Raw genomic sequence first — 15050 nt, 5'->3', positions numbered from 1 at the left:
CTGTTGGTAAGACCCAAATTGGTGCAGCCACTATGGAAAACAGTATGGAGGTTCCTCAAAAAAACTTAAAAATAGAACTACTTTGTGATTCAGTAATCCCACTGCTGGGCATTTATTTAAAGAAAACAAAGTCACTATCTCAATGAGATCCCTGCACCTCCGTGTTCATTGCCACTTTATTTACAGCCGCAAACACATGGAGACAACCTAAGTGTCCACCAACAGATGAGTGGATAAAGAAAGTGTGAGGTATACCATTGGTGCCAAAAAAATGTACACAAGTGGATACTTTGGTCAACATTGCTCAAGCAGTAGTTCACCGTAATCAGAAGTGTCTGGACGCTGATGGTAACCACTTTGAGCACCTCTTGTAATTGCAGAAGTCAAACGTGACTTGCATTCATCTTTTGTTATGGGTATAAATTGAATATTACAATTTTAATACAGTTTTCCTTTTTTAAAATGTGTATACATTTTTTAGGCACCCTCTGTATATATGTATCCACAATGGAATATTATTCAGCCACGAAAAGGAAGGAAACCTTGCCATTCACGACAAGGATAGCCCTGAGGGCATTACGCTCAGTGAAATAAGTCAGACAAAAACAAAAGACAAATACTGTGTGATCTCACTTATACATGGAATCTTAAAAAAAAAAAAAACTCAATAACACAGAGAACACACTGGTGTTTGCCAGAAGTGGGGGATAGGGGGAGGGGAAAAGGGGGATGGTGGTCAAAAGATAAAAACTTCCAGAAAGAAGAAACCAAGCCCTGGGAGGTGTGGGTGCTGCTGGCATCTAGCGGGTGGCAGCCAGGGCCCATGCTCAGCATCCTGCACAGACAGCCCCTCACAACAAAGAATTGCCCCCCCGCCCCAAATATCCGCACTACGGAGGCTGGGAAACCCTGTCCCAGAGGGAAGGAATGTTCCATACTCTGAGCCAAGGGAAGGTAACACGTATGTAACAATTCACTGAGTCATACACTAACAATGAGGACATTTTGTACACTGTACTGGGTGGGCGTTACACCTCAACAAAAATTTTTTAAGAATTAACTTAAAATTGTACCAATGCATTTGGCAGAGGGTGCTGTTGAACCGAGGCCTGTCTGAATGATGTGTTTTCACCTGAACAATGACAATGCCCTGCTCACAGGCCTCCCTGCATCCCTTCTTGCTCTGGTCCAAGTCATTCTCTATAGCTCACCTGTTCAAACCCTCCAATGCCCTCCTCATGCAGAACTTTGAGTACAATCAAAATTCCTCGCTGTGAATTCTTCACAGCCCTTGGGTCTGGCTCCAGCCACCTCTTGGTCTTTTCTTCCCTTTACTCTCCCCTCTCTGCTCTGCTGCACTGTCTCCCTGCTGGAAGCACACATGAAGACTTTGCCCACCTCAGGGCCTTTGCACATGCTCGTCCCTCTGCCTGCAATTCTATACAACTGGCTCTTTCCCATCTCCCAGGCCTCCAACCAAATGTCACTTCCTCAAGAGGTCTGCTCTCACCAACCCCCAGCTTGGCCGGCTTTCTCCACCTCTTTACACCTCATTATCCTCTTTATTTCCTCTCTAGCACAGGCTAGATATAGAAAATATAGAAATTTTCTATATTTCTAATTATTTTAGGATCCATATGTTCACTTGTCTATTGTCTCCATCTTCCAGGTGGGCAGGGGCTGGGTCTATCTTAGTCATGGGAATATGCCCATGGATGGCACACTCTAGGCCCTCACATATTTGTTGAATAAAACATAAATACGTCCCTAGGGGTCCCTCGATGGGGTTGAGAAGGAAACCCTGTTGTATTTAATTTAGCCATTTGAGGGCCTAGCAGCTCTAGGAGCCAGCCTTCTGGGGGCCTGCCCTGTGAAACTCTATCCAGGACTTCCTTCCCATCCTCGGAAGCTTCCAGGTAATTCTTGACCCCCTGCCACCCACACGACCTTAGTTCTGGCTCTCACCTCATCTTCTGACGTTTCAAACAGCCTCTTTATTCATCCTCTATCTCCAGCCCCACCCTGAGATCCCCTCCACCCAGCCAACGAGTGACCTTTCAAAAATGCAGAACCGGCCATGCCCTGCCCCTGGTCTGAATTCTTCAGTGCCTTCTCATCCCCCTCAGGATCAAGTTCACTCTCCAACCTGACTCTTAAGGCCCACCTTGATCTGGGACCTGCTTCCCCATTCACCTCATCACTATTTCCCCCACAAACTAGAGCTTCAGCCATGTCAGAGTAGCCAGCCTTCCCCGCAATGTTTGACAGGGCTTCTCCCCTCCCGGCCTTGCCGGCTGTTCCCTCTGCCAGGACTGTCCTCCCTCTCCTCATTCATTCCTTCAAAGGCTTTGCTGCTGCATCCCAGGAAGCTCCACGGCCTCACACAGACAGAATGTGTAACTCCCTGCCCCGTTTCCAGAGCCCTCTGTCACTGTCTAGTGAAAGAATTTGACCACACGCTCACATACCTGTGTTTTGATTTCTTGCACACCTTAGATTCGTGAATACTGCACAGGGTACCTGACACACAGTAGGTGTGCAAAAATACAGAGGGTGCCAAAAAAATGTATACACATTTTAGGAAAGGAAAAGACTGTATTAAAATTGTAATCCTCAATACACACCAATAACAAGATGAACACAAGTCACGTTTGACTTCTGCAATTATAAGAGGTGCTCTAAGCGGTTACCATCCGTGTAATTTTAATATAGTGTTTTTTTCTTTCTTAAAATGTCTATACATATTTTTGGCACTCTCTATATATAGTTTGCTGACTGACTCATTTACTTATTGACCAATCACCAGGCCCCAAGCACTGGGAACAAAGAAATGAAGGAGACAAACGTGGCTGAAAAAGCAAATAGGTTGCTACTGTCTGTGTTTTCTATTCCCCTCTGGTGCTTCACCCTCCTTCTGACCACGGTGGTTCTTTGTACTCATATATGGTACACAGGACCCCGGGATGGAGCCTAAACCGACTTGTCTCAAATCCAGACCCATCTGGTAATTCTAGAGGATTTAAGGTCTACTGAGGATGGATAATCCTTAGCTGTGCACGACAGATGACAGATGGGGTGTTTAGCAGCACCCTTAACCTCTACCCACAAGATGCCAGTAGTACCTCCACCTGCCCCCCTCCCCGCCATACACAGTGGTGACAACTAGAATGTCTCCAGATATTGCCAGCGGTCCTGTGGGGGCAAAATCACTCCTAACTGAGAACCACTGAATTATATCCATACCAGAATCTGGCCCAAAGACAAGATCCAGTTATTAAGAAGGGAAGTGCTTGCAAGTACAGCCAAGTAGTTAAAATCTTACGGTTCTCATAAAAAGTCATTGACCTATACACATAGACTTTACTGGATCTAAATTACAGTTTCATATAAAAGGGAAAAAAAAGCATAGAAATAGAGATCAAACTGATGGTTGCCAGAGAGGAGGGGAGTGGGGGATGGGTGGGAAAGGTGAAGGGGAACGCTGTCAATAACACTGTGATAAGTTTGCGGGGTGACAGATGGTAACTGAACAGCGTGGTGAGCACATTGTAAGGTATGTAAATGTTGGATCCCTATATTGTGCACCTGAAATGAATATAACACTGTATATGAACTATACTTAAATTTTAAAAACTTATAGAAAGCAGAAAAGGAAGGGGCAATATTCTATATCTCTCTGGGGTGATGCTGACGAACTTCTATATCCTGATGGGGGTTTGGGTTACACCAATGTGTGCATTGTCCAAAGTTAGCAAATTACACAATATCTGTGCATTTTGTGGAATGTAAACTTGATCTCAAAAGATAAACATCTATGTACAGATATTGGGTTCTGGTTAATGCACGGTGAACTACTTGGGGGGGATGGTACTCATAACGCAACTTCTTTGGAATACATAAAAAATAAGATGATTAGATATGGTGGATAAAAGGATAGAGGGAGGGAGGGAGGGAGGGAAGGAGGGAGGGAGGGAGGGAGGGAGGGAGGGAGCAAGAGAGGGAAGGAAGGAAGGAAGCAAGGAAGGAAGGAAGGAAGGAAGGAAGGAAGGAAGGAAGGAAGGAACTGTGGATGGATGGTTGGAAGGATAGAAGGATGGATGAGTTGATGGATGGGTAGATGATGGATGGATGGAGAGATGTGTGATAAAGTAAGTATGGCAAAATGTGAATTTAGAATCTTGGTGCTGGGTATATGAGACTTCATTGCAACATTCTTTCAATTTGGTGTATGTTTGAAATTTTTCATAATAAGCTGTTGGAAAACGTATACACTTAAAATTGTGCATGTCATTGGGCCTAAGTTCTAGTTCCTTGAAAAGGGGCAAAAATATAGTCTATATAGCTTTGGGATCAGATTGACCTCTGACCCAGCTGTGCCTTCTTTTCCCCTGAACCTGCTTTCTCTCTTTTATCGGGTCAGGGTTACAGGCACAAGCTCTGGAGTCAGATGCACAGGGTTCAAATCAAATCTCCACTATGTCAGGTGTGCAGCTTTGGACAATAACCTCACTTTCTTTGCATCTCAAATGGGGCAATGCCAGCACCTACTTTGCAATATTGCTATTGAGCCTGAAATGAGAAGACTCATAGTCGTGTAGCAAAGCAAGTGAAGACGAGAGGTGGCACTAAGCCTGTTTCTCTGGGAGCGTGTGTGAGATGAGACACCCCCTGCATGAGACGCCTCCAGGTATGAGACACCTTCAATCACCCTGGAGGAGCCTTTGAGAGAGACTTTAGAAAAGCAGAACGTGGGAGGGGGCAGGGCCAAGGAAACGGGGCTCGTCTAATCATTTGCAAGTACTAAATCTATTCATTTTCATCCCCGCCCCCATGATGCAGCCTGAGAAATAGGCACATTCCAAAGCCACATCAGCTTTTCCTCATTTGCAAATCTTAAAAGAAGGATTAAGCTTGCAGCATGGCCGCTGCCTTAGCGTTCCTGAGTCAGGAGAGAGCCGAGCCAGGACCCAGGGCATTGGGGGGCCTGAGGGGCCAGCTCCAGTCACTATGGAGTTTTGTCTTCTGCTGTGAGTTCTTGGGCTCCACTCGCTCTTTCACCTTCAACGTAGAGGAAGAGGATGGTGCAGAGGCCGTGCTGGCGTGGACCAGGCTCTGCCTCAGGGAACCAGGACCACCAGGAGACTGCCGTCCCTGTGGCCAACCTCAAGTTGTCCTGCATGGGTGCAGCCCACGCTCAGCTTGGATGACGTCCAGCTCCAACCACCTGAAGTCAGGTTCTGGCCCTGCCCGGATCACCGGGCGGCACCAGATGGTGACCGTAAGCAATGACATTTCGGAGGAAGAGGAGAGAGGAGAAGAGGGGTGTGAGGAGGAGGAAGCTGAGTTGTGCCCCATCCTGCCTGCCGAGAAGCAGCGGGGCAGGCCCTAGCACTCCTTGGTGAGTGAGAGGGAGGGGTGCCCAGCAGGGTCTGGGAGGTTGGAGGAACAGGTGCTGACCCCTCATTTGCTCTCCTGCCTGCCACACATGCCGGGCACCATGTTGCTGTACAATTATCAAGAATTTTAAATGTCTTCTCTGTTGAAGAGGAGGGGTGGGTTGGGGCATCTTGGACTGGTGCTAGGAGAGCGGGGGTCCCATTCTCCACAGGGCCCTCGTCCGCTCATCTTGTACCATGCCTGGGGCTTCCCTTTTCTCCAGCAGGGAGAAGAATTCTGAGCTTCTGTTGTGACCCTCTCTCCCCACTTGCCTGTAAGGTTGGCGGGCAGCATCTGAAGCCCAGGATTACACATTTTTAATGCTTTTTACATTTTTGGATAAAGGTTGCAATAAAGTGGTGTCGTGTTTTTTTTTGAAAAACAAAAAAAAAAGGATTAAGATGTCTTCTAGAACTTGCCACGGGGTCTCCAGCCTTCAGCTCAACAGTCTATTATACGTAATAAGTCCCTCTATCCATATTTTCTGAATTACGCAAAAGCTACTGAGGTGTCAAGTGCAGATGATTCTGAGGGCAGAAGCCTCATGTTATGGGTTGAATTCTGTCCCCCCAAAGATGTTCAAATCCTAACCCCCAGTATGTGTGCATGGGACCTTATTTTGGAAATAGGGTCTTTGCAGATGATTCGGTTAAAATGAGGTCATTAGGGTGGGCCCTAACCTAATCTGTGTCCTTGTAAAAGGGAACCTTGGACGCAGAGACAGACATGCACAGGGAGAACGGCTTGTGAACACGGAGGCAGAGATCCGGGTGACACATCTACAGGCCAAGGAACCCCGAAGATCGCCAGCCAGCCACCAGAAGCTAGGGGGGAGGCCTGGCAGGGATACTTTCTCCCTGACAGCTCTCAGAAGAAATCAACCCTGCCATCACATAGACTTCTGGCCTCCAAAACTGTGAAATAACACATTTCCGCTGTGGGAGACACCCAGTTTGTGGTAGTTTGTTACAGCCGCCCTAGAAATACACCTGCAAATAGCAACAAGGAAACTAATAGTAAGTAGGGCGGGTGGGGAGGGGGCAGCCACTCAATTCAAACTGACAGGTTTTCGTCAGGAGCTGCCAAGTGCCAGGCATGAGGATGTAGCAGTAAAAGGACAACAATTTGACTTGGGAAAGTCCCAGAAGTACACACTGTTCCCCAATAACGTCCTGTTCCCCTTCCCAAAAAAAATCTTTAAAAAAAAAAACTCCCTGCCCTTAGGGGGCTCTGAGTGACAGAAGGAGGCGGGCAAAAATAAGGAAGGGCACACACCTTACTTCTGTGGTGGCAGGTGACTTACAAGGTGGGGATTTAATCGAACCCGGGGACTTGATGAAACCTGGGGGTGGGGTGGAGACCTGAGAGGTGAGTAATATCAGACAAAGGGAGGGCAGAAGAACATCTGAGGCGGGAGTTTCATTCAAGGGATGGAGAGTATCTGGAGAGATAGGTGCAGGGTCCGGAAGGTGGTGGACCCAGGTATGGTTAGCAGAACAATGGCCTCCCAAGTTGTCTATGTCCTAACCCCCCGAACCTGTGAATGTGACTTTCCATGGCAGATGTGATGGAGTTAAGGACCTGGAGATGGGGAGGTGACCCTGGGTTATCCAGATGGGCCCAGTGTCATCACAGGGTGCTTATGAGAGGGAGGCGGGAGGGTCTGGGTCGGAGAAGGAGAAGTGATGATGGAAGCAGAGGTCAGAGAGACAGAGAAAAATCTGAAAATGCTACACTGCTGGTTTTGAAGAGAGAGATAGGGCCATGAGCCTTGAAATGTGGATAACTTCCTAGAAGCTAGAAAAGGCAAGGAACAGATTCTCCCCTAGCACTAAGTTTGTGGTGTTTGTTACAGCACCAGAGGAAACTCCTACCCCACAGGGCACCCATCAGGAGGGACTTCACAAGGGGCGCTCAACTCCACACAGACACCCAGCTGGTGAACGCCCGGGCTCCAAGAAATGTTTGCTGAACAACAATGTGAATAGATAAATCAACAAACAACCCGCGGTCCTCATGACCATCGTGGTCGCTGACTCTTTTGTGAGACCTTTGAGCACATTAAGGCATTGACCGGCAGGCTTTTGCTTTATTTCTTTAAGCCTCACAACAAACCCTAAGAGTTACACACTATTTTTCCCATTTTCAGAGATGTGGAAACTACAGCTCAGAGAAACTCCGACTTGCTCAGTCAGTGAAGGAGAGGTAAAGGCAAAGGACTTGACCCCAGGCAGGGCCACGCTGAAAGCCTGTGTATGTGTACTGCACTCGTTAAACAGATGAATGTACTAACAACAGCACCCATAACCCTGCAGCTGAGACATCCTTCCCGGGGGACCCTCGTCCAAGGAGCAGCAGTGACATCTCTGGGAAGGAATCTTTGAGGAGTCCTTGAGTTTAGGCACTCAAGGGTGGGAACAAGGGGTTCACATCCCTGGTTGGGGCCTCTCAGGTTATCACTGAGGGATTCAGGACTATCTTATTTTGTTTTGTTTTTTCAAGGAGGATCTTCCCTAGAGTGGTCTTTTCAATTGTGCCATGGGGCAGGTTTTAATTGCATAAAAATGCTCCGGTCTTGCCCAACCTGTAAGGTCCTGCTACAGCATTCCTCATGTGGTGTCTTTCAGGCTCTACTTGTATGCCTCCAGTGACAGGGAGCTTACTACCTCAGTCAACACTCATGATTAATCAGGATAACAGCCCTCTCTATTGGTTCAAATTCTGATCTCTATAGCTCCTTTCTTCCAGTGTGAGAACCCTTGGCTTTATTTTCTGCTGGAGGTAGAGTGACAAAATAACATGTGTAAGACCCACTCAGTTCTTACTGCACTCAGTAAGACCTACTCAGTAAGACTGCACTCAGGTTAAGAGTCAAACACCACCCCTAGCTGAGGAATCTATGGTCCTTGGTGATCGCACCTAGAGGAATCCCCTCCACTGGGGTATAGGCTGGACTCAGTGAACCAGTTAAAATGAGTAAAATATGGCAAGAGTGGTGGGGTGTCATTTTCACAATCAGGTTACAAACGACTGTGGCTTCTATCTTGTGGGATTGTCTGTCACCTGCCTGGTTTGAATGCTTTGATACAGCAAACAGCTAGGGAAGGGGTCATGTGGCAAGAAGCTGAGGTGGTCTCCCACCAAAAGCCAGCAAGACACGGGAGACCGTTAGCCCCACAGCCACTAAGAGCTGCATCCTGCCAAAAGTGAACTTGGAAGCACGTCCTTCCTCACTGGAGCCTTGAGATGCTGCAGCCACGGCTGACACCTTGATTACAGCCTGTGGGAGACCTTGAGGCAGAGGAGCCAGCTGAGCTGCACCCACATTCCTGAGCCACGGACACCCACCGTGAGGTAGCAAAGGTTGTTTCCAGCCTTTACGCTTTGGGGAAATTTGTTAAGCAGCGATGACTGGACACAAATGCTCCACACAAGCCAGGTCCTGCCCATCTCGTTGACCTCGTCTCATATGGACCCTCTCCTTCTTGTTCACAAGCCTCCAGCCACTCTGATCTTAAAGCTCCCAGACACGCCACATGCTTTCTCTCCTTAGAGCTTCCCCCCGCCGGAAATGCCTTTCCCGCTGCAGGATCCCTTTCCCCATTCCAGTCTCGGCTCACGTGGTACCTCCTCAGAGAGGCCTTCCCTGACCACCATGTCTGAAGTTGACTCAGCCCTTTGCTCACTTTTTAACAACCTCCTAGATTTTCTGCCTCGTTGAGACAGAGGCCTCGCTCTTATTGCCGGCTCTGCATCCTTCGCACTCAGCACACACATGGCCCTGAAGCAGGTGCTCCACCAGTGTCTGGAAAACAAGCGGGTGAGTACATGAAGCCGGGACCAACAAGACGCAGCCGCTTGACGTCTGAACTGGAAAGCAAAGCATGGCAGAGCTGGTGCCACATCCATCCCCAGAGCCCAGCACCTGAAGGAAGCTCTTGAAGGAAGGTGAGGCGGGGCCAGCCTGACCTTCCTCTGTCCCTAGCAGAGGCTGTGTGGCATTTCCCAGCTGCCAGGAGGACTCGCAGTGACCGTCATGCTCTACTGGTCTTCGTGGTCTCCCAGCCACACCTGTGGGTGCCAGCCAGCTCAGGTAACATCACCATGGGCTTCTAATCCTGTGTCTGTGGGAGCAGCTGGGAAGGGCTGCCAGGGAGTGTCCCGGTGGGGCCAGGCCAGGAGAGCCCCTGCCAAGGTACACATTGCGTCCCACGGGGATGGTGACTTGCAGGGTCCCTGGCCAATGGTTTTAAGGAGCCATCTTCCTCCTAATGATTCCCACGAGCCAGGCACTGTGCTAAGTGTTTGCCACATGTCATCTCATTAAATGCTCACAGAAATCCAGAGGACAGGTATGGCTCTTTAAGTAGTGTTCGAAGACCCAATTCCAGCATGGGGACAACAGGGTTCCCCCAACACCAACAAATCATTCTCAGACATTGGCAGGGTGTCCAGTAATTCAACTCAGTTCTATCTACCCAGAGATAGCATCAGATCCCCCAGGATAAGGGCTCAAGACCACCCCCACCACAAACATAGGCACACTTCAGACACCAGTCGCAAGCCTTGCCTCTTACCTGTGCTTCTGACCAACCGACTATAGATTGGAGGTCCCAACGACTCCCTCCAACTCAGGATGCCCATCGCAAGTCCAGCTTGTTACCCATCCTTCTGACCCACTGGCTATAGATCAGAGGTTCCCATGACCCCCTCCTTGGATTCAATTAATTTGCTAGGGTGGCTCCCAGAACTCGGAGAAACATGTTACGTACTAGCTCACCAGTTTACTAGAGAAGGGTACAGCTCAGGGACAGCCAGATGGCAGAGATGTGTGGGGCAAGGCAAGGGGCAGGGGGCACAGTGTCCACGCCCTCTCCAGGCACCACCTCCCAGCAGCTCCACGTGTTCACCAACCCGGAAGCTCTCCGAACCTGTTTCAACCCGGGAACTGTGGATGAAGACTGACTGTCTTATAAATCACAACGTTGCACTCTTAGGTCCACGTCTTATAATCAGGACGTTGAGGGTCAACGGGAGAAGCAGTGTGTCCACAGCCAGGATGCAGAAGAGCTGGGACTCGAACCCACAGTAGATGCCGGAGACCCACGAGAATAACCACTGTCTCCCCTGCCCCTTCCCACCATGACCTTTGTTCACAGGACAGCACTGAGGGGTAGAGATGAAAAAGAACTGAGGGGGACGTGTGCCCCGTCTGGGACAGACACTGGCGACCCCCTCCAGCAGTTCTTTCAGCAGAAGTACAAACTGATTTAAAATACAATGTAGTTTATATTTTTCCAGCAGCCACACGCAACACAAAGTGAAAAAGAAACCGGTGAAAATAATATAAGTCATATATTCCAGGCTCAGCAAGCTTTTTCTGTAAAAGGCAGAGTAAGCATTTTTGGTTTCATGGGCTATATGGTCTCTGCTACATATTCCTCTGTTTGGGGAGGGTTTTATTTTGTTTTTGTATTTTTGTTTTTATTTTATTTTATTTTATTTATTCCTGTGTGTTTGGTTTTGCCCCAGCCCTTTAAACACATAAAAACCATTCTGAACATGAGTTCTCCACAGAAAAACAGGGGCCCGGGTCCTTTGCCCATGACCTGAATGACTCAAGAAATGAATGGTAATCTATTTCAAAATAATTGAAGGAGGAAGAGAAGAGGAAAGAAGAAGAGGGCAAACAGAGTGGAGACGGTAGAGAGAGTTGTGGAAAAAGAGAAACCGAAGAAGGAGCAGGGAGAATGAGGGGAGGGGAGTAGAAGAAAGAGAGAGAGAGAAGGAGAGAAGGAAGGAGGGAAGGAGGCTGGGAGGAAGGAAAAGAAGGAATGGGAGGAAAGGAAGGAAAAGAAACATCCATTAAGCCCTTGCATTTTTTCCACATACCCTTACTGGTGAATTCTTTCCCATTGTGGCTTCAATTTCAGGTTCTAATGGAAAAACCCATATCTCCAACCCCAGGTTAGGCCCCCCTGACTGTACCCTCTGTCCTTCTCCCCTCCTTTGGACCATCACAGTTCATTGTGACAATTTGTTCAAACTGTGCCTCTGAGCCATATGAAGCCTGAACCAATTTGGCTGCAGTGACCTTTGACCCTCAGCATCAGGCACAGCCTCGACATCCGTGAAACCAATGAGTATAGAAACAAAGACGATAAAACACTTGTACGACCACCAGAATGCCTAGTTGGAAGATTAAAATGCAAGGACTTACTATCTCTGGTCCTAGACGGGGAGGGCATGGGGGCCTCTGCCCTGAGTGTGGCGGGGGTGGTTGGGCAGGGGGCACTGGAGCCGGCTGGGCCCCATCCTGGCCTCTGGGAACTCACGGGACCCCTGGCTTCACTGATGGCCCTGAGAAGACAGATGCTGCCCTTCTGATCAGCTTTCTGTTGTCCGCTGCCTCTTGGCATCCACAGAAAACCCATTCGTGTTCCTGACTCTGGATAGCAAGCGTGTCCCTGGGGGTGTCCCAGGGGAGCTGGGCACACCTGTGCACGGCCCCTCTGGAGAAGGCTAAAACGTGGGCACATGATGCTCAACCAGAATTCCTGCAGTTACACCCAGCCCCAGCCAAGCTCTGCTGTCCAGCTGAGTGACTCCCCAGGAGAGAAGCGAGAGAGGAGAGAGGGCCAGCATCACCTCTTTGGTAACTTAGAAAACTCGGAACCACAGATGAATTGGAGAAGTGGCATCCCTCCATAAAAAGTCCCCGAATAACAAACACCCATGACTATAAATGATCCTTGCAAACGAACAGCTACCCCTGAATTGGTCCAGTTAAGGAAGCTACAATAATGCAAATGGAAAATGGCAACACTGCCACTGCCACTTACTCAGTCACCAGCGGAGGCCAGGTACTGGCCATGCTTGCTCTCACTGTTTATGACGACTCTGTCAGTATCGGTAATATGAACAGTAGGGCTCCTTGACATTTACCCACACAGAATTCACTTGCTTAAATGCAGATTCTGACACAGTAAGTCCCACTGACAGTCTTCATGTCTGGGAAGACCCCAGAGGATGGTGCTGCTCCACAGACCTTGCAGAGATTTAAAGCATAACTATTTGGGCAAAACTGGCAATCAGTGCCTGTTTGCTGGATGGGTTGGCGGATGGACGGACTGACGGACAAATGCATGGATGGACAGATAGATGGATGGAAGCCAAAGCAATCTTCAACTCTCCCCTGAAGAACGGTCCCCACTCTTGCCCTCTGCAGTGCATCCTCTTCACAACGTAAAATGTTCCTTGACTTTCCATCTCCAGACCTGAGATCAAAGCCTCGCTACAGCCTCCTTGGCCCAGGCTGCACGGTCTGACTGCCATCTCTTTCCTCAGCTTTCTGCACTACTTACATTCACACTCTCAGGGCCACCCCAAATCATTGCCTGCCAATGATTCTTTCAAAACACAGTGTTCCTTCTCACCCCAGGGTCTTTGCACAGGCTGTTCTCTCTGCCTAGCAACCTCTTCTCTGCCTCTGTACCTAAGAAACTCCTTCTTTTCCCTCATAGCTAGTAATTCTACATCATGTAGCTTATTTAGTGTCTTCCCACTGGTATACAGGCTTCAAAGAAGGCTGGAACTGTAACCATTTCACTCACTGCTTGTCCCCAGAGACTAAGGCAGCGCCTGACAAAGGACAGGCAGGCAGTAAATACTTGTTGAATGAACAAGAGGCCCAGTATCTAGAAATTAAAATCATATTTCTTGCTCAAGAGAGTCCAAGGTTTGGCTGGGGCTGAGTTCTGAAAGAAATGTCTCAGGTGGCTCATTACAATAGGTCCAAATGGGGAGAGGAGCAAAGCCCAACAGAGCATTTGCACGGACGCACTGGACTATAAATGCAATGTTGGCTTTCCACCCATTAGTTCCCGTAACAACCTGGCCACAAGCCAGGACTGAGATTTCAACAGACAATTTAGTTGGATCTGAGTTTCTCATCCTTGCACTATTGATTATTTTGAGCTTACTGCTTAGTTCTTTGTCCTGGGCATTGTAGGATGTTTAGCAGCAACCTGCCCTCTTCCCACTAGACCCCAGGGCATCGTCCCCTCTCCCCAGGTGTGACAACCAGATATTGCCATATGTCCCCTGGGGGTCAAAATCACCCCAGTTTGGACCCATTGGATGAAAGCTTGCTGACAGTGGGCCACACGGGTGGGGACACAAGCTTCGTTCTGATGCTCTGGCCGGATCCAGGAATTACATTTAGACCATCTAGATCAGAGGGTCATAATATGTGGGGGGTCATGGATCCATCTGAGAGTCTGATAAAATCTCTCTATTTTCTGGAGGTAGGGAAGGGATGCACAGATACTCAACCCCACTTCCTAAATATTTAGGAAGATCACTGCTCATCTGAAATCCATTTATGTCTCTCCCAGGAGTTTACGGCCTTAGGCCCAAAAGCAACAAATCCATAAAAATGTATGCACTGTGTATCTTTTGGGTATTTTTTATTAATATAATATTTATGCATGATTAGCCCTCCTCACTCAAAGTAAAAAAAAAAAGGAATATAGAGTTACACACAACAAGCTAAAAATTAAGTGAGGAAATCAGAGAAAATAAAAAAAATGAAGCAATGAATGTGAAAAGGTAAGTGCCTATTTTTCATGTTATAAAATGCTTTATATTAAGTGAAGTTTGGGTGTGAGTTTGGCTATCATGTAAAATTGAAGGAGAAATATAGAGCTTCCCAGACAAGGGAAAGCGAAAGGAAGTCATGACCACCAGGCCAGTATTACAAGAAATGTTAAAGAGACTGCTTTAAGAAGAAAAGTGGGGGGGAACATAAATATAAATAATAAAATGGCATAACTACATACCTATCAATAATCATTTTAAATCTAAATGGATTAAATGCTCTAATCAAAAGACATAGGGCAGTTGAATGGATAAGAAAACAAGACCCTTACACATACTGTCTACAAAAGACATGCTTCAGATCAAAAGACACAGAGACTAAAAGTAAAGGGATGGGAAAAGATATTTCATGCAAATAGAAACAAACATACAAAAAAAAAGCTGGGGTAGAAATTGTTATATCAAACAAAATTACTTTAAAACAAAGGCTATAATAAGAGATAAAGGACATTTCATAATGATAAAAATACCAATCCCACAAGAGGATATAACCTTTGTAAACTTTTATGCACCCAACATAGGAACACCTAAATATATAAAGCAAATATTGATGGACAAAAAGTGAGAGATCGACAGTAATACAGCAAAGTAGGGAATCTTAACACCTCATTGACATCAATGGCTAGATCTTCTTGACAGCAACTCAACCAGGAAAGAGTGATCTTAAATGATACTTTCCACCAGATGGATTTAATTGGTATTTGAAGAGCATTTCACCCCAAAGAAGCAGAATATACATCCTGTTCAAATGCGCATGGAACATATCCCAAGATAGATCACATGTTAGGCCACAAAACAAGTCTCAATAAATTTAAGAAGATTTAGGAAATCCTATTAAGTGCCTTCTCTGACCAAAATGGTATGTAACAAGAAATCAATTACAAGAAAAAAATTGAAAACATACAAACACATGGAGGCTAAATAACATGCTTATAAACAATGAATGGGTTAACAAT

General features: G+C 47.3%; 1 pseudogene; it reads left to right on the top strand.

Moving 5' to 3' along the window:
- The first annotated feature begins 4918 nt into the window (after positions 1 to 4918).
- LOC109461380 (nucleoplasmin-3) lies at positions 4919 to 5389 on the top strand (annotated as a pseudogene).
- Positions 5390 to 15050: the final 9661 nt, after the last annotated feature.

Source organism: Rhinolophus sinicus, linkage group LG07 (assembly GCF_036562045.2).
Source record: "Rhinolophus sinicus isolate RSC01 linkage group LG07, ASM3656204v1, whole genome shotgun sequence".
Classification (NCBI taxonomy): Eukaryota; Metazoa; Chordata; class Mammalia; order Chiroptera; family Rhinolophidae; genus Rhinolophus; species Rhinolophus sinicus.
Note: the sequence above shows the minus strand (reverse complement) of the source record. Positions and strands in the feature narration are given on the sequence as shown.